Genomic DNA, 20,271 nt, shown 5'->3' with positions numbered 1-20,271 from the left:
GCAAATCACAGCCTCATCCCTGGACCTTCATGGCCAATGCACCTGTGAGATTTACTTCTGGTTTCAGGATCCTTTAAGGCTCATGGCCTGCCGGAGAAGAGTGGCAGAGGCCATGGAAGGCCAAGCACCTCATTGGACTCTTGTTTTGTGCTTATTTTCCATGGCACCGGGGTAAGATGATCAACAGGAAAGAGTCACTCTCCTGGCGCTTCCCCCATTTCTGAGAACAGTCAGCAGAGGTATCAAGGCATTAAATGGTTATTTCCTCCAGGTGACCAGTCAGTTCCAGGGTAAAAGAGGCCTGACAGCATCCAGCTGGCCAGAGCCTCCCAGGTGGCAGTTTTCAAGAAGGCTTGAAGGAGAGGTTTGTGTGAGGTTTGAAGGAAAGGCCTGGGAGAGGGTGTTTGGCCACACCTCTGTGATTGGTGGCTGGCCCACCCCAGTGTGGACTGCCGGAATCTCCAGTTGGCATTTCTGAGTCAGCCTGCGTGATATGTCTGTTTGTTCGAGGGGAAGGGGTGTCTGTGGGTCCCACCCACAAGGTCTCATGACCCCCAGCGGAGGAGGGAGCTGCAGTGCTGTGGTTACTTCCTGCACTCCCTCTTTTTTTTGTTACTTAAAGGATTGCTGTGCAGTGTTTGATTTGGTTAAGTTACACTCACGACCCTGTAAGGAGAAAACATATAATTCTAGTAATTTTATTGGGCTTAGGTTTCAGGCAAATGGAAATAAATTGCCTCTAAAAAGACAGACACGCTGAATTGAATAAAACAATAATAAAAAGCCTCCCTTGCTTTGAGATAAGTGCTAAGTCATTTTGTGAAGTACTAGAGAAGGGGGGGGGGAACCCACAAAAAACAAAACGGAGGAACCCGGGAGAAAAGAGGGGAAAAGAAAAGCTCCTCCACCGCCCTTGCCTTTATTTCTGCTTTACTTTTTCCAAATAGCTTAATTTGGTGTCATAAAGTGAAGCGTAACGCGCGAGTGGTGAGATCGTCCTGTCCTGCGCTTAACAGTACAGGTGGACCAAAGGGGCTCCCGGCCAAATACTTCTGGTTGGAGGGAGGGGAGGGAGTGCTCTCTCAAAACCACTCCTGGAATGGCTTAACTCGCCCAGCACGAATCAATGACAACCTCCCGCCGGCTGCGGCAGGCTCCCGCGAGCAGCGCGGCCGCGTGGATTCCCAGCCCGGGACCCTGGCGGCGCTCAGGACACGGCCCGGGCACGAGCGCGGCGTCCCCCGGGCGGCCAGGTGGGTCTGCGGCGGCCTCGGCCCGCCTCTGGGCTAGGATCGGGGCTCTGGGGAGCCCAGCGGCCGGGCCGTGGGGAGGGGGTGGAGGAGGAAGCCCTTCCGGGCGGCCGGGAGAGCTCGGGCGCTGCGGGCATTCTCGCTACGCGCTGCGGGGACCCTGTGGCCGGGTGGCCGCGGGGCGGCTCCGGCTGGCGCGGGTGGCGGCGTCCGCAAAGCGTTCAACTCCCCCCGCCTCGCCGGAGCTCCTGCGGGGCGTGGGGCCAAGCACCTCTTCCGAAATAGGAGAGAGGATCTGGAACTCTGCAGAGAGCAACTCTCGCCGCTGCCCCATTGCCGCCGGCCCACGCCAGCGGGCTCCTTTGGGGCGAGGGGCCAGCCGAAGGAACGTAAGGGCACTCCGAGAGGGAGTTGCGGGTGTACATTGGTAGTTTAAATTGTCTCCCCCAAGAATGCTTGGTCCTCCTGAGAGTCAGATGCAAAACTTGGGGACGGGAGGGAGGGGGGACAAAAGCCATGGCAACTTGGCAAAAGTCGAGGTCCGGCGATACGGGCAGAAATTAAAGGAGCGATTGGCAGAAGTCCAGCTAGGCGCGCGGCGGGAGTCCTGTCAGGTCCCTGGGCTCAAATCGCGCGCTGAGCTGGGTGGGTGGGGGGCTCTTCCCTGGACTCCAACCTGGGGGGTGAGTGGATGGGGAGCACTCCCACCCGAGCAGGCGAGTCGAGCTGTAGTCTCTCAGCTCCGGAGGCGGCCCGGTGTGGGTGGCGCAAAAGGACTGACCCCGTGCGTCCCCACTCCCGCGGGCGCCCGGGCCCGCGTCACCCACTGGAGCGCCTGAGTTCCTGCAGGCGGGCCCAGCGGCCGCGGGGCTGGCCTGGGAAGGACGATGGAGAGAGCTTCCCCCTAACACAGCACCCACGCCCTCCTGCCCGCCGCCCACCCCGCGCGGAGCATCCAGCGTCGGGTCCCCCACCCCGTGCTCTGTGGTGAGGGCTCCGGGGTCGCTCCTTTCTGTTCCTGGCTTCCGTTGTCCCGGCTGTGTCTGTGCCGGCAGGCAGGTGGGCAGCGGGCGGCTGCCTTCTTTCTTTGAATAGCTGGTACCCAGCTTCGCGCAGAAGGAAGCCCCACTCCAGCGACTTATTGGTCGGCTAGTGGCAGACCACTTCCAGTTCTTCTAAATGCGGAATTTTGAAAATAGAAAGGAAGTGATTGAAACAATCGAGCAGTTTCTCCAGATGAGATACAAGATTTTTTGGAAGGGGGAGGGGCGCGCTGGCTTGGAGGTGGTAAAGGCTCTGCCAGGTTCAAGTTTCAGCTCCACTCCCTCCGTCCCCCTTCTTTCACCCAGTTAAATCTTCTCTGGGCTTAGAAAGGCTCAGGAACCCCCGCTGGGTGAAACTCCAGGAAAGAAAAGTAGCCCCAGTGCCGGTCCTCCCCCCTTAAGGCACAACCTGGGCTGCATAGAAAAAGAACCCACTCTCCCAAAAAAGACTCATATTAGGCCACATCAGATATGAATCATTAGCCCCACTTTGCAGATGGGGAAACTGAGGCCCAAATGGGTTAAGTACATTGTCCAGGTAGTAGCAGAGGCAGGATTGAAAGCCACTCATTGTACCCCACGTCTTTTAGAATCTTACACTTTAATTGCAGAGACAGGAATCGCCTTGGTATAATTATAGTACAACAGAAAATAGTATGTGTTACACTTAATATTAACTTTTTTTATGTCATTTTCTTTTTAAACAATCAGTCATTTATTCAACGCTATTGTATTGTTTACTGTATGTGTCCAGGTACCATGCTAAGTGCTGGGCATACATCAGTAACTGAAATCAGACGGGATCTCTGGCCTCTGTCAATGGGAATAGTAATAGTAATAGTAATAGTAATAGTGCAACCCTCAAAGGGTTGGATGAAGTGAGATGGAGCCTGGGAAGGAGCCTGGGAGGCATTGCTGTTGAGAAGCAGCAGCAGGAGGCCTGGATGAAGAGGAGGAGAGGGAGAAGGAAGGAGACGAAAGAGTGGGGAAGTTAGAATGACTGGAGTCTCCATGCTGCAGTCACCAGGACTTGTCCCTGGTTCAAGGGGATGCAGTGGAGTGCACACAGCACAGTCAGCCTCTGCCCCAAGTGCCCAGGAAGCTGTTTGAGCCCCTGCTGTTCAGATTATTCATTTAGGGTTTACAGTTGTGGGTTTCGAAGAGTCTGCACTTTTGGCACATGCCAGCTGGAGATGACAAGAAGAGGCCCAAACAGTCTCTGAGAGTACTGGCATCTCTCTCTGGATCAGTGCTGGCCGGGCTGAGAACTGTCCCAGGGTGTCACCCTCCTGATGCATCTGCCCACTTCCTCAGTGGCCAGGATGGCATTTTCATAGGACTCGAGTTTAGCTTCAAGCGCCTGCCCTTACCTTTGGGGAGGGAAGCTTGTCTACACTCACAGGACTTGTTGGTAGCAAAGCCAGGACTAGAACCCGAGTCTCTAGACCGTACATGGTTCACAGAGCAGCTCACTTTGGCCTTCCGGGGCGGTTTTAGGACTCAACTGAAAGACCCTTCATCCACTTACATCTCCACTTACAATGCCATTTCCTGAGAATCCTGTCCTCCTTCGTTTTAGCTGACCAGACATATCTGTCCTAATAGAATGGTGTTGGATGGATGTTTGAGACAGAGCAGCCATAAATAATCTGGGGCGTTTGGCCTGTTAACTCTCCTTCCATCCTGAATGGTGTAATAGGTTTAAGATAACTACCTCTAAAATTAACTATCACTTTTGTGAGGAAGGTGAACTGATAAATCTTGCCTTGAAGCTATTACCCATCTGAGTGATGCTCTGGGACTTTCTTTCCCCAGAATTGTTACCGACTCCTGCTAGAAGAATAGTTTTTTTCTACTTCCTTTTCTTAAAAAAAAAAAAAAAAAAAAAAAAAAAAAATCCTGGGTTTGAGGTCACAAGATCATATTGCATACTACCTTGATGTCGTGCTGCCAGAATAAAGGCATTTTCCCCCAATATTGAGATTATCAGCTTGATAAGGGCCGTGAGCACCCGGCTGGCTATCCCAGTGTTTACAGCAATTACACAGGTGTATAATTGCATGGGGATGTTTGTTTGCTCAGCCCTTGCTCAGCCAGGCAGCCCTACAGGTTGGGCCAGGGAGAGAGCTGTTCAGTTTATTTTCCTTTGGCTGGGAACTGTGGAGATGAATAGAGGGAGGGGAATCGGGTTGAGAGATTGTTGCCAAGAGCAATTTGGAGTCTCCTTCATATTAGTCAGAGATTGTGTTTTTCCTTTCTAAAGCCGCCTGCTTCATAGTAACTTCCACGGAGGATTTATTTTCCATCTTGTGTGTGTGTGCTTGTTAATTTTTGTTTGATTTTTAACTTGCTGCACTTCTCATGACTTAGCAAAAAAAAAAAATAGCATGGGGAATGTGTGATGACACAGGCCCTTTATATCATACATTCTGCATGTTATTGCTTAATAAATTTGAATACTGATAGACCCTGAGGTATCATGATGGAGTGAAATGAGTAATTCCTTTGAAGGGAGAGTTTATCTTCAGTGGATGACTTTCAAAATTGCAGCATAATTTCACTTTCCTACTGTACATCTTGATCCTGTGTTTAGATAAATAGGAATGCTTGCTCTCTTCTGTCATTTTCCCTTTTTTCCATTTGGAAGGTCCCCTCCATCTAGGCCTTGCTTGGAAGGGGATCAGCTAGAGTGGGCCTCCTTCCACCTCATCCGCACCCATGCACCTCCCTCCTCCACGCCAGAGGCCAGCTAGTGAGAAGGAGGTTCCCCCCGTGGGATAAGAGCTGCCCCCCAATGGTAGCTTGGCTTGTGTGTGCATGGAACACAGAACAGGAAAGCTTGCATGACCACAGGCTGCCCCTCCTAGGCCAGGAACCCCGGAGCAAGCTGTAATTCATCAGTCAATAACTGAGTCCCTCCACTGACCAAATTGAGTGGAGCAACTCCGAGACTCCAAACTTGAAAAATTACCTAATAATACGGCACACGATCTATGTCGGCTTTTCCAAATTACATGCAAACCAGATGCAAATGTACATGTGGCCCTCCCAAATGATATCATATAACTGGACTTGGCCTTCAGGAAAATCTGTGCTGCCTACACATATGCGTTGTACACATACATGCAGGGCTATTGCTTTCTTGGCTGTGGATTCTGGCTGACAATTCTGTTAAATTGTTTCTGGAGACAACAGGTTGGTCCGTTGGTCTTTCTGGAGCCACTGGAAGAGGTCACTGGAGAGATGACAGTGGTCTCAGCTCCTGTTGACACTTGCCATCCATAAGCCCTAGGGAAATCTAGCAGAGGCTGCCTCTATTAAACAGAACTTAAACAACAGAAACTTTTCTAATGTTTGTTTTGTTTCTGTTTTTCTTAATAAAACAGTCAATAAAATTTATTGAGATATAATTCACATAGCATATAATCCACCCATTTAAAGTGTAAATTCAATGGTTTTTAGCATATTTGCAGGGCTGTGTAACCATTATCATAATCAGTTTTATAGTATTTTGATTACTCCAAAGGAAATACTGTACCCATTAGCAGTCACTGCCCATTTCACCCCAAGCCGTCCTAGGTTACCAATAATCTACCTTTTGTCTCTATAGATCTGCCTATTCTGGACCTTTCGTATAAATAGAATCAGATAATATGTGGTCTTTTGTGACTAGTGTCTTTCAACTAACCTAACACTTTTGAGTCGTTAGCTTTGTAGCATGCATCAGTACTTCATTTCTCTTTATTGCTGAACAATATTCCTTGTATAGATATACCATATTTTATTTACCCATTCATAATGATATTTACCCATAGTGGGTAAATCCATTTACCCGTGATGGATATTTAGATTGTTTCCATATTTGGCTTCTGTAAATAATGCTGTTTTGAACAATCATTTGCACGTTTTTGTGTGGACCTAGGTTTTCATTTCTTTGGGGTATATACCTAGGAGTGGAATTGCTGGGTCATATGGTAACTTGATAGTTACCCTTTGGGAAACTACCAGAATGTTTTTTTACAGTGGCTGTACCATTAGACATTCCCACCAGCAGGTATGTGATGGTTCCAGTTTCTCCATATCCCCACCAACACTTGTTGATAATATGGCCTTTTTATTGTAGCCGTCCTATTTTTAAGGGTTTATATGCTCAAGGGAGCAGTAGCCAGGAAATATTCTGGGATCAGCTCAGCCATGCTTGCTTTCTATAGGTATAGTGAGAGCCATTCAGACCTCTTGAGCATCCTGCACACCCTGGTGTTTCCTTTGCATGTCCCAGAGCTCTATACTGAGCTTTCCCTCTGTGTTCCTATAAGACAGTCACTTTGTACGGCTGAGTACTCTATTTCATGCTGATATTTCAGCTCCACAATGAAATCATTTTATCCCAGTTTTATGCCTATGGGACTGAATAGGATAACTAACACCCTTAACAAAGACAAATTTGAGCCAACTGGCATGGGGGAACTCACCTAGTATGAAGACAACCAAACATTACAAAAAAAAACAACAACAACTGTCCTTTCATTAGAACATCCTAAGTCCTGGTCATTAGCCATTCTGTGGCATCATGTTCAGTGTAGCCAAACCTGAGGACCAGAAATGAATTCCAGTGCTTCTTGGAAGTTATCGTAATGGAATTTGGCTTGTATGACCCAAGAGCAGCCTGGACTATGCTCTGCTATGAATGGACTCTTCACCATCAAATAGTGCTTAGTCCAGCAGTTCCTAAACCTGATTACATGTTGCAATCACCTATAAAGTCTTTTAAAAGATTTCAGGCCAGGTGCCATGGCTCACGCCTGTAATCCCAGCACTTTGGGACACGGAGGCGGGCGGATCACTTGAGGTCAGGAGTTCGAGACCTGCCTGACCAATATGGTGAAACCCCATCTCTACTAAACATAGAAAAATTAGCTAGGCGTGGTGGCGCGCACCTGTAATCCCAGCTACTAGGGAGGCGGAGGCAGGAGAATCGCTTGAACTCAGGAGGTGGGAGTTGCAGTGAGCTGAGATGGGACCACTGCACTCCAGCCTAGGTGACAGAGCAAGACTCCATCTCAAAAAAGTAAAAAATAAAAATAAATAAAAGATTATAGATGCCCATGCCTACCCAAGAAGTACTGAAGTTGAATCTCAAGGGAGGCCACCGGGTGCTTGGAGGTGATTGTGGTGAAGTCTGAGAACACTTTTTAACCTCTCTTTGCCTCAATTTCCTGACTTGAAATGGGGAGTTGGATGGATTACGCTGGTGTTCTCCACAGAGATTCACACAGCTGGCTCAAGCACAACAGATCTGTGTGGGTCTGGTTCTGTACAAAATTTTATTTATAAAAGGGGGCTTCTGCTGCTGAAAATGATTCAGAGAGCCTTTAAGTAGATGGTTTCTGAAGTTCAGCTTTGACCATTCTGAGTGTTGAGGACAATTTTCCCAACTTCTCGGAGGAGGATTAGCAGAGTCATACAAATGGCCGTTACTTGGTAAGACAGTCACGCTCTTCAAGGGCAAGGACCAGATCACCCGTGTTGTTGCCCTGGCTAGCTGTGTGCACAACTGTGATATGGTAGGATTGACCTAGCATCACTTTCTTCTCCCTCCCCACTCAGGGTCATCCCTGCCCACTTCCGTTAAAGCCCCCAGAGCTTTGCTCCTCCTCTTCTATTATTATTTCTAATAGCGGCCCAGAACATCACTCATTCAACCAACATTTCCCAAATACCTCCTGTAAATGACAAAGTGACTAAAGCTCCATTTCTGTCCTCAAATAATGCACCAGCACATTTTAAGCAGAGAAGCAGCCTGAGGTTAATCTCTAGAGGTGCAATTTCAGGGCTCCTTGATTGGGATGAAGGAGGATTTTGGAGAGGCCTGCATTCACAGCACGTAGGTAAGGCGACTCCACCCCTAACCCTGTCTGCAAGCTCTGCTCCCTTACCCTCCCCTACTGGGGCTCTGCCATCAGCAGGCTGCTCAGAAAATGCTTCTGTCATCCCTGGTCTCAGCCAGAGACCGCCCTCCTCCTCGACTCCCACCTGCTAGGGAGCAGGCAGGCAGAGGAGGGAAAGGGAGGGCCGGTTTATTCGGAGATCTGAGCTCCACACTCCAGCCCTTGGCTTCCACCCCATAACCCTGACTGGACAGTTCACAGGACAGCTGTGCTGTAGGGACTGAAATAATCACAGTTTATTAAAGCTGTCAGGGGGTGGGGAAGTGGGGTGGAGGAGGGACCAAGGGTTGCATTTCTGCCTTTCAACGAGAGAGAGGCCAGGTGAGGAAACTTGAGGCCAGGCCTCCATGCAGTGCCGTGCCTGGAGCCTCTCCCTCCCTTCCGGGCAAATGCACACACCAGTGACATTAGAGACACTGCTTTGGGGTGTTTTGAGAGTTTTTTGTTTTTCATTTTTTTAATAGAAGGAAAAACCTTGAAGTTTCACTTGAATAGGGATTAATGTCTCTGTGGCCTGGACCTGCAGAGGAGGAGAAATTCTAGAAGGGTGGAAGTTGCAATTAAAGGAAACAGGTCTGATCTGCCTCCGACTGATCAGGGAGGGCTCCTCAGTTGGCAGCTTTGAAAGGAACATGATTGGGGTAGTTTTCTGGGCATTGCTATGTGGTTTTTTTTGTTTTTTTTTTTTTTTTGGACTTTCTCTGGGTGTGTGTGTGTCTTCAGTTAATACATAAACATTGGTTCTAACCAGGAGATGGAGACATTGGGAAGTTATGAAGCCACCCTGAGTGTGTCTTTGACCTTTGGTTTTTCACCACTCTCCTTTGGCAGTTTTTTTGGAGGGAAGTGAAACGGGCATTTGCAGCACACTTTTTTTTCCCCTGGTATCTTCATGCTTTTCCTACACTGCTCAAATTCCTCTCCCCACCCGCTGAGACCCACCCATCCAGGAATCTGTGTTCCGAAATCATCCCATCTAAGCTCTCAGCACCCTTTCAAACCCCTCACCTCATCCCCTCGTTCTGATGATCAAACCTAGTTATTAGGAAAATCCAGTTCTTTGCACGAATTCACATTAAGGTGTGGAAGAGACACTCACTACCACATGGTCCCCTTCTCAGGGTGTCTGTATTTGAAAGAGAAGGCTTACCTGCGCACAATTCTTTCTTTAAAAAAAAAAAATTTATTTCAATAGCTTTTAGGGTACAAGTGGTTTTTGGTTACACGACTGAATTATATAGTGGTGAAATCTGAGACTTTAGTGCACTCCTCACCCAAGTAGTATACATCGTACACAATATGTAGTTTTTTTATCCCTCACCCCCTTTCTGCTCTCCCCCTTCTGAGTCTCCAGTGTCCATTATACCACTCTGTATGCCTTTGCGTACCCATCGCTTAGCTCCCAGTTACAAGTGAGAACATACGGAATTTGGTTTTCCATTCCTGAGTTACTTCACTTAGAATAACGGCTTCCAGCCCCATCCAAGTTGCTATAAAAGACATTATTTTGTTCCTTTTTGTGGCTGAGTAGTACTCCATGGTGTATGTGTGCCACATTTTCTTTATCCACTCATTGGTCGATGGGCACTTAGGTTGGTTCCATATCTTTACAATTGTGAACCGGCCAGCAGACATTTCTAATGATGGGACTCAGGCATAAGGAAAAAGCAAAGTCAGGCACTCTGGGCAGTGCATGGAGCCAGTTGTTTATTCGGGGAAGGGGACTTCCTAGACCACTTTAATCATGCCACATTTCTAGCCACTTGTGTGGCCGGTGCATGAGAACAGCCTGGCAGGCGGCTAAATGGAGAGGAGGATGAAGGGCCAGAGTGAGGGCACCTTGCGGGGAGCAGTCGGTTCGGGGCATTGCAGGGAGAACCAGGAGCTTCCCAAAGGTCAAGCTGAACTGGACAGCCCAGAGGCTGATGTTCAGGCAGGCAGGAGTGATTTCCTGTAGGCCTGTGGAGCTCTTCATGGTAACAGTAGGTATGACCCAGGGAAGGTTGGAGAACAAATGGAGCGAACATAAAGATGGAGCTTACGGGGTCCTCCAGATGGCTCAGGCCTTGGGGAGGAGGCCCCTTGGCTGGGCTGGGCGGCCTCTGGCCGGCCCTTGTGGACACGCAGCTGTGGGGTTCTCAAATCCGCTGCCTCTTTCTCCCTCCCTTCTCCCGCCACTGCTCCCTGCCGAGGGGACAGCTTCTCTCCATGTTCCCTCCCATCCCTCCTCTCCCACTCCTGTGGTGCACCCTCTGAGTGAACCTGGCTCCAACTCTTGGAAGCTTTTCCAATAACACAGTGGTGAACTCTCTGCAGCCCCAGGCAGAGGAGAGGAGCTGAGCATCGGCCAACCCCAAAGCCCACGCTGGGATGAAAGGCCGAGTGAGCCTCACGTGGGGAGAACCGAGGGGAGAACAGTGGGGCCCTGGGAGGAGAAATGCTGGCCCACAAGGCCTTCCTCACAACCAGTGGGGGCCATCGAAGGCGATGCCTCATCAGCAAAGACAAAGCAGCACCTACTGTGTGCGGACCCCATGCTGACCCCTGTAGGACACCCATGCAGGTCTTTGGCCCCTTCCTTCTAAAGAGTTGTCATCCACTTACCCAGGTAAGACCAGAACTAAAAATGAAGCAAGATTCTATAGAATCAGGCATGACATTCAGCTGAGTGGTACAAGAGAGACGGTGCTGTTCAGTGTCAGAGCAGGGGGAGGAGGTCTCGACCAAGGGCTCAGGGGAGCCTTCAGGGAGGTGCTCTGAGCTGGGACTGATGATGAAGCAGTATGGCACAGCCTCTTAGCACTTTCAGGGAGGTGCTCTGAGCTGGGACTGATGATGAAGCAGTATGGCACAGCCTCTTAGCACATAGGCTCTGGAATCAGGGCCTGGTTCAAGTCTTACCTCTGTCATCTGCAGGCTCCGTGGCCTTGGACTAGTTACTTAACCTCTCTGTGCTACAGTTTCCCCATTTGCAAAATGGGGATGGAGCCTCCTAGGGTTGATGTGAAGACTGAATCAGGAAAGCCATCAGTGCCTGGCCTGTTGTGCACACTCCACAAGTGGTGGCCTTCACCATTTACACAGAACCTTCACTGAGCCACGTGCATCTTCCTTCATTGCTCTTGCCCTTGAACCTTGAAGGTTCTCTTTTCCCTCCCCCTTTCCTCCTCCCTCTCCCATCTCTATTTCTTTTGCTCCCCCTTCTTCCCTGCCCTAAGGCTGCAGATGGTCACTCTGACCTGGGCCCAGGCGGAAAGGTAGAAGTCATTTTCTCTGTTTCCTGAGGCCAGCAAGACTTTAGATCCTCCACACAAATGCTCAGCCTTACAAGGGACTCCAAGAGGATTGCCCCTACCAGGTTGAAGAACTCCACAAACTCAGCATAGAGCTCTGGTCTTCCCCTCTTTCTCCCAACACACACCTCTCCTCAGAGGGATTGATGAAACCCAAAGCAATGGAAGTGTCACATGCCATTCAAATAACAAGCCTGGTTCATCACAATGGCCCCACTGCAAGCAGGTGTCCCCATGTAACGAGAAGCCAATGAGGGCATCTCCCCCGGGGAGCTAGAATGGGCTGAAATTTTTGAGACCAGCTAAGCAACACACTGTGGAAGTCAGGACAGGCTGGAGTCCACAATCAGTTCCAGGTGATTGGATTCAAGAGCCACTGGGGGTCACACTGTCTAGGGCTGTCCTCAGAGCCCCGCTTTCATAAAGACAGAGGAGAGTGGTGCCCAGGGCTGTCTTCAAGCCCCAGGGTATCAGAGGGTATATTAAAGACACAGGTGTTCTGATGTGATTAATAAGACCCTTCTTAGACCTGTCTATGACAAAATCCTGGTCTGCTCTTAGACTAAATCATTTACCAATGATAGTGAAGAATTATCTCATAATGGATTTTTAAAAGTAATTATTACCAGAGACTGAGAACAGGTAATAATAATGGGGAAAGTCAGCATGAGAGGTAATAAAGGAAAATAGAAAATACCTGTATGTAAATTTTTGAAATGATATCCTTTGAAGAAATCAAATGATATAAAAAATGATGTATCCCTGAAGCATAGTCCTGGCCAAATGTGCAGTACTCCCTGGGAGCCTGACTGCACGGTGCGCAGTGCTTCTCTACTGACCCTGCCACCAGCATGCCAGCTCCCCTCCTCTTGGCAGGGCCCTTCCAGGATCACTTGCCCAAAGCACACTAGGTAAAGAGAGTTGCACGATGATATCTTGCGTTCTTAGAATGCATGGCTAGCGACCTCAGTGCAGCCACACCACACCAGACTTTATCTGCTGTACAGTGTCTCCTGGGGCTGCCCAGGCAGGGTTCCTGCCCTGGATCACCTTGTCTACTGGGGCCACCTAATGAGGGGCAAGGCAGACAATGTTAGGACATCAGAAGCCCTCCTGGTCTAAAAGTTCTTCCCTGGTGGATGGTGGACCCAGAATAAGGATCTGCCTGACCCCCAAGACCAACTCCACAGTGCTTCACTGCCTCTCCAGCCATCATATTGTTATGGCCAGCACCTCTGTTATCCTTCCCCTGTCTGCTGTGGTCTGGGGAACAGGGTTAGCCGAATCCTGAAACAAGTTGCCATTTACACCATGGCACAGAGGGCTGTCCATGCACCCCATTAAGGGGGTTCCCTAGCAAGGCAGCCAGCCACCAGTAGCTCAAGGGTGCAAAAACAGATGTCTGTAAGGCAGCCAGAGGGAGATGCACCTTTCAGGGCTGGGGTCACCTTCTTCCTACGGACACTATCTAGTCCAGAATTCCATTCAGGAGTGAGATCCCTTACACGGCTTCCACAGCAGGAAGCCCTTACTGGATAAGAATCCACTTAGATCTGGGTTCCCACCTCAGTTCACCCACTTTCTAATTGAGTCACTGTGGACTACTTGGAACTTCTGAGTCCCAGGTTGTTTATCTGTTCAGTGGGATAATCATAGTTGTCCTCTGAGCTGATGAGAAGATCAAAAAGATAAATTATGCGATATATCTAGCACACAGTAGCTATAATTTTGAAAGTAGTTTTTGACTCAGAGCTCCCATGCAGCAAACCTCTGCCCCTCCCCTGCTTCCCAGTGGCCCCTGCATTCTGCCTGTGACCGTGGCATTTCTCCTGCCACGGCTGATGAAAGCTGAGGGTGTGGCTCAGCAGTTGCTGCTCCTGCCTTGACCTGGCCCTAGACTCCATCCTGGCTGTCACAACTGGCCACCGCTGGTGTCCCCAGAGCAGAGAGGTGGAGAGAGGGGAAAACTGCAAGGGGCTTTCTCCCAACCAGTGTTAAAATTCTGCCTGTCCATTCCCAAAAGCTGTCCTTGCTTTCCTGCTTTCTCACCCACACCTGCTCCTTGAGGAACTGGAGCCCCCTGGGCTGGCTCAGATAGCACTTCACAGACACCAAACCAAAAATGCCAGCCAGCATCCTATCAGGATTCCTGGGTCTCAGCTACCTGAGGGTGAGTGCTCAGCCTTAATCCCATGGTGCTGGAACCGTTCAGCCCACCATCTCCAAACCCCTGCAGGTGCCCAGAGACCCTAGTAATCCTCACAGAACAGCAGGGGGCAATGCAGATTCACCCCACCCCCTTCCAGCTGGCTCCTCTGTAGTAATAATGAACTTAATATACGATAAACAATAACTGAGTAGTAAAAGCATGTGCAAATGATAATTAGTAACAAAACACCATGGTTCTCAAAGGTGGTTGGTTGCAATTTGCTTGGGTCTAAGGACTGTGGTGCAGATTCTATTCCAGCATGTGCTGTTGACTTCCAGGAAAGGTACCTGCTACTCAGTGTCTCCTAATACATTCACATGAGGGACCCATTCCCACTGCCTGCCATCCCAGGCTTGCCTGAGGGTTGCAGTCGGGCAGACAGACTGCGGGCTTTGTTCGGCTTTTTCATCATCTCCAAAGAATCCGACATTTCTAGGTAGAGGTCACCATGCCCCAAAGTAACTGATGCCAATTAAAAGGGCCCAGCCTGCCTGGAGAGTTGGGGAGATAGTACCCAGCCTATGATCCCCAGGTCATGGGGTTAACTTGACAACTGAAATGATTCCTCACAGAGAGCTTTGCCTTAATTGGCATATTTCCTGGCTGGCTGAGCCCTGCAGGAAAGAAACCATCTCACTGTCCCCAGGCTACATCACCTCCTGTCCATCAGGGACCCCAGAGCTGAACATCGAACATAAAATATGAGAGAAACAACCCTTCACATTAACAAAAAAAATCGTAATATACATGTTTATGTTTACAATCTCATTAATAAAAATATACACGATCATTTCTAAGGAGAGCTCTTTTATAAGGATGCATCCTGCAGCACTTACTTCTATATTCACCATTCTTATACTGCTCAGAGCCTGAACTACAAAATTAACCCTGAATGTTGCCATATGACTGACTTTTCAGTATCGTCTTCCCTGTTTGAAAGGCTGGGTTCTCTGGGCAGCCGACCAGGAAGCAGTTTAACATGCAGGATGTTTGTTAGGAGTGTTCAGGGGATCAACTCCTGCAAGAGGCAGGGGGAGGGAGAGAGTTGCTGCAGCAATGCCAGCCCTACCACTATGCCAACCCCACAGGGACCTCTGGGGCTGAAAGGGCCTCTTCAAGTTTGTCCCAGCTTGGGCCAAAACGCCCAGGCCTCTGACGCCCTGCCTAGTCGCTGAATGTGCGGTTCTTGGAAGGCGTGACTTTGGGCCAGGTGGCTCTCTGCAACCCTGATGGGGCTGTCCTGAGCTGAGGGCTGAATGCTGACCTTGCTCCCAGCAGCTGGGGTCCCCATCTGGGTGGCTCATCTCTGTGCCCTCTGCAGCCTGGGTGTGACTCATTTTTCTCATTCGTTTGTAAACTTCCTAGAGGGAGGAAGTATATCCTATATTGCTTTCTCTGTCCCCCTTTCAGCCCCTAGCATGTGATCACTTGATAGGTGATCACAAAGCAATCAGTGATCCACATGGAGGTACAGCCATAGGCATCAGGCTTGCTTGCTCTCTGTGTCTGGGGGCAGCTCACCCAGGTACCCACAGCTGCCAGGAGAGAGATGCTACAGCCCAGGGTGTCAGGCCCCTCCAGACAGAGCCCCAAGGACAAGTTCGACCAGCCCCATAGATCCGCATCCCCTCCTGCAAGGAGTCAGAGTCCAAGAGGGAATATTTCAACTTTCTTGTGTGTGTGTTGGGAGTGGGGGCCAGTTAGAGTGCATGCAGTACATAAGCAGCTCCCATCTGGTCTGTTCATTCACTCATCCACTCATTCATTCGTTTGCTGAGCAGCTACAATGGTGCTAATATAGTGGAGGCTTAGGTGTGGGCAGTTCTTCTTCCTCCTGGGTTGGACTGAATGTACAGCAGGACAAGAATCCCGGAAGCCCAAAGTAGCTAGTTCATTCACTGGGAAGGCCACTCCCCACCACCTGAACTCCAACCCTTGCATTTTGCTGCCCATTTCGGATACTTCTCCAGAGCCTGTTGTAACATATTAAGTCAGTAATCACAGGGATTACTGTGATCCCAGCCCTCACCAGCCTCAGCTGCTCTGGGCCTTCTCAGAAGAATTGGCTGCAACCATCTGGCACCATGAATTTAATGGTGCCTCTTGCTTGGAGGCCTCTTATACAGGGAGCTTGCACGTGGGCAGGACAGCATGATAGTCTCTGCCCTCCACCTCCCTCATACCCTACTGCAGCACCCGTGTGCCTATAAAATAAAGATGAAACAACTACATTTTCATAACAAAAGAGAAAAAAATGACCAACAATCAGCCAAAGGTAGGAAAATGGTAATATCAATTGTCGACCATCCATTCAGTTGAATATTATACGCCATTAAAATAACAGATCCAGACACTGTACAGCAACATGGACTGGGTTCTGAGGCCCTGAGGAACTGTGCTGCCCACACCTCTGTGCCTACACTGGGCTGTGCTGGCATTGCTGTTGGTCCAAGAAGATCTCAGTTTCCACAGCCTCTGAGAGGTTTGGTCACGGCAACATGAACAGCCAGATCTAGACGGCTCCAAGCTCAGCTGGCTCGGCTGCAGGAGCCTGGCACCTCCTCCCCACACCTGCAGGAAACCTCCTGTTATGCTGTAAGTCACCAGGGACTGAAGCATGTCACTGGGCCCCAGGCACAGGTCAGCTCAGGCCTTAATGCTGTATCCTCCACATCCATGGGTCTCTGCTGCTGCTTGGTGAGAACGCTGTCTCCCCTAAAGCCATCCTGAGCCCTCGGGACACCAGAGCCACTCTGTGCCCAGCACAGCCTTTTTCCTCTCCCTGTACCCACATTGTCATCAGGGCCCAGGTCCCCCGCAGTGCTCAGCGTCTCTCCTAAGCCCTTATTTTACAGATGGAAACCTGCCTCTCAGGCCAGGTGATGGCTCACACCATCAGTCTTGCTATCTCCTACCTGTACCCAGCCTCTCATTCAATCCAAAAGCCTTCATGTGAATTGCTGCCCATCAGTTTCACATGCTGCTAAATCCAGAATCCCATTTGCCCTAGGGAGACACCCTCATAGAGCCACTGTTACTGCAGGTATGTACCAATGGGAGGCATCTCATCCAGGCTCAGAGGGGGCTAAGAAGTGGATACAGGGTCAGTAAAGTGTGGGGGCTGGGAGTAGTTCTAGTGTGTACATCGCTTAAATTTGCCTTTAATATTTTGTTACAGTAAGTGCATTTTTTTTTTAAAAAAAAGTATTAAGCCAACTTGAAAAGATTTGTAGAAGTTTTGAGACACACAAGAGCATCTGGGACAGCATCCCATCCCTGGGCTCTGATGACAGTGGAGGGACACAAGCTAACTGTGAGATGCAGTCACATGATGTCTGACAGTTGCTTATACAATGGTTTTGCCACCAGATGGGTATTCCACCTCCTCTTCCTCCCCTACCCACAATTCCTGGGTTATGGCCTGCTGATGGCCTGGATCTCTGTCTTTGAGGGACAGCTTTCTTTCAACTGGAGTAGAAGCCTGGGAAGAACAGTGCTCATGGGCATGGCTCTGCAGGGAGCGCAGGAGTAGGTGTGAGAAGAGGCTGCCTTCCCCAAGACCAGGGGCAGCTCTGGGGGCTTGTGCCTGCCCTGGAGTCCTGGCAGAGACTCCTGAGGCACCCACTTACTCTCTTGGTACCTCCCAAAATCAGTCGGCCTCCTGCAGCCATGCTTCTGTCCTTCAGGGCTGGTGTTCCAGGGATGTAAGTGTGCAAACTGACCTTGCTCCTTCCCAGCATCCTCTGCAGGCAAGGCAGGCAAGGCCTGGAGCTCTGATTGTGTGAATGATGCCAAAGGAGCTGCTTCATTTAGTCTCCAAGTGAATGGGGTTGTGCAGACCTACTTGCTGGGGGCAGGTTAGAGTCTCTTTGCTTCCCACTTTCCCTCCTCCCCCAGTGTCCATTAGTTCCTAGACACATCCCTGTCTTGCTAGCACTAGTTCCTACACATATCCCTGACCTAACCACTTCTTTTTTTTTTTTTTTTTTTTTTAAGACGGAGTCTCACTCTGTCATCCAGGCTGGAGTGCAGTGGCGTGATCTCGGCTCACTGCAACCTCCACCTCCAAGGTTCAAGTGATTCTTCTGACTCAATTGGGACTACAGGCACCCACCACCGTGCCCAATTTTTGTATTGTTGGTAGAGATAAGGTTTTGCCATGTGGGCTAGGCTGGTCTTGAACTCCTGACCTCAAGTGATCTGCCCGCCTCAGCCTCCCAAAGTGCTGGGATTACAGGCGTGAGCCACCGTGCCTAGCCATTACCTGACCACTTCTTTCGCCTCCATGGCTGCCTCTGAGGTCCAGTGCCCTCAGCTCCCACCTCATCTCCTGTCACCCAGCTTCTGCTCGGAGCCTTCCCACACAGTTTCTCCCCCAGAGTCATCTTTTAAAACATAAGTAGGATCTGTCAGTCTGCTGCTTCCAACTCCTCAATGGTTCCCCATTGTAATTAGATTGGATTTCAAATTCCTTACTGTGGCCCAAGGTCGTGCTAATCAGAGGGCTGTCCCCAGGGAGCAGCAGCTTGGGCCCCACCTGGAAATGTAGCATCTCAGACCCCACCCTAGACTGACTGAATCAAAATCCCTGGGGTTGTGTGCACATGACAGTTCGAGAAACGCCAGCCTAAGGGACCCTCTGCAGTCTGTCCAGCTTGTCCCTTCAACCTCATGCCAACCAACACACTCCAGACTCAAAGTGCCTTCTCTCAACCCCCGCTATTGAAGTACCCGACCCCAAGCCAGTTACAAATTCATTCCTGTTTCATTTTCTCTGGAGGGCTGCCATCAATGAGATTGTTATTTATGTTGATATGTCCTCACCAAAGTGTCTGCCAGGCCTATCACAGTCCTGGAGCTCAGGGGAGACCCAAGAAAACCAACACACATTTGCCAGGCACCCAGGATGGACCTAAGCAAGCTGTCTGGGCCCACCAGGAGTTCCTAGTTGGGCCAGGAGGACCTGCCTGTCACACATGAACTGTGATTCAAAATGTAGACATATAGTCTTCAATTAATAATAACATTTAAAAAAGACAAAAAGTAGGCATACATTTTGAATGAGAATACAAATGAGAAATGCCCCCACTCCTCCAAGTGCACTTTGTTGGAAAATGAGAAGGAAAGGGAGGTGCCTGGTGGTTTCAGGGGAAGGAATGTGTGGAACGCAGGTCTTCCATGAGCATGGGGCTGGCAGTAGGAACAAAGACTTGCTTGCACTGGGCTTGCGCCTGCGCTGGGGTTGCGCCTGCACTGGGGTTGCGCCTGCACTGGCTTGATGTTCTGGCTCCTTCTCACCTGGTGGAAACAATTTATCAGTCTCAAAGATTAAGAAGATCAGGTGCCATTGTTTTACATCTCATCAACCTGGATGCAAACAAAGTAATGGGAGAAATAATACCCTTTAGTGTAGAGTCATGGTTCTCAAAAGTGTGTCCCTGAACCAACAGCATCAGCATCACCTGGGAATTTGCTGGAAATGGCAGACTCTTGGGACCCACCGTGAACTTACTGAATCAGAAACCCTGAGGATGGGACACAGTGATCTTTGTTTTAACAAGCCGTGCAGGTGATTCTGATGAACACTGAAGTTTGAGATTGATAAATTTTTTTTAGTTATAAAATAATTTATTATAGAAAATTTAGGAAATCATAAAGGTAAAAGAAGATTAAAGCATCAGTAATTCTACCACTCAGAATAAGCTCCTTAGGAATCCACATCAAGCAGAAAGACAAAAAAGAAAGAAAGAACTCCAAATGATATTGTTAATGTTTTGATGTAGCTTCGCAACCTTGCAAAAAATATGTATAATTTTCTTCACTTTATAAAATTGAGGTTATTCTGGACATTGTGCTACTTTTATCACTTAGCACTTTATCTGAGCATTTCCTAATCACTCATAGAAAGTCTCATTTTAATTTAGGTCGCATACTATTCACTCATGCTAATGTACCACATTAGCTATATATTGGGTAATTTTCTATTTCCCCTAATATAAATGGCACTAGAGTGAATATTCTGGCTCAGGAACACTGATTGTTTTCTTAGGATAAGAAAGAGGAAGAACAAGTCAAAGACTAAATATTTCAGGTTTCTGAATGAACTTTTTACTATTAAAGTTTTAAAACATATGTATGTATTTATAACACATATGGCCAAAAAGTTAATATATTAACCCTATAAAAAGAGCTTTTGTATCCTTAAAAGAAAGGCATGCATCTCAGTGGCACAAAAGGGGAAAAGGAAATGACAGCTCAGAAATACATGATTACCTATGGCAAATGATCAGTTCACATATAAGAAAAGGTTGATCAGGCTAGGGGCAGTGGCTCACGCCTGTAACCCCAGCACTTTGGGAGGCTGAGGCAGGCGGATCACTTGAGGTCAGGAGTTTGAGACCAGCCTGGCCAATGTGGCGAAACCTCCTCTCTGCTAAAAATACAAAAATTAGCCAAGCGTCATGGTGTGCACCTGTAGTCCCAGCTACTTGGGAGGCTGAGGCAGGGGAATCGCTTGAACCGGGGAGG

The 20,271-nt window shown here is 49.1% G+C and overlaps 1 protein-coding gene across 5 annotated transcripts in view; it reads left to right on the top strand.

Annotated features, from left to right (window-relative positions):
• The window catches only part of ZBTB7C (zinc finger and BTB domain containing 7C), a 380,971-nt gene that overhangs the window by 269,995 nt on the left and 90,705 nt on the right, over window positions 1–20,271 (top strand). Inside the window, exon 1 of one of the 5 annotated variants that reach the window (XM_004059395.5) lies at window positions 1,034–1,253. The exons of the other annotated variants lie outside the window; for them this stretch is intronic. The gene's annotated coding sequence lies outside the window, so the exon portion shown is untranslated. Of the gene's footprint in view, window positions 1–1,033; window positions 1,254–20,271 lie in introns of those variants that run through there. 5 annotated transcript variants of the gene reach the window in all.

This window comes from Gorilla gorilla, chromosome 17, assembly GCF_029281585.2.
Source record: "Gorilla gorilla gorilla isolate KB3781 chromosome 17, NHGRI_mGorGor1-v2.1_pri, whole genome shotgun sequence".
Lineage (NCBI taxonomy): Eukaryota > Metazoa > Chordata > Mammalia > Primates > Hominidae > Gorilla > Gorilla gorilla.
Note: the sequence above shows the minus strand (reverse complement) of the source record. Positions and strands in the feature narration are given on the sequence as shown.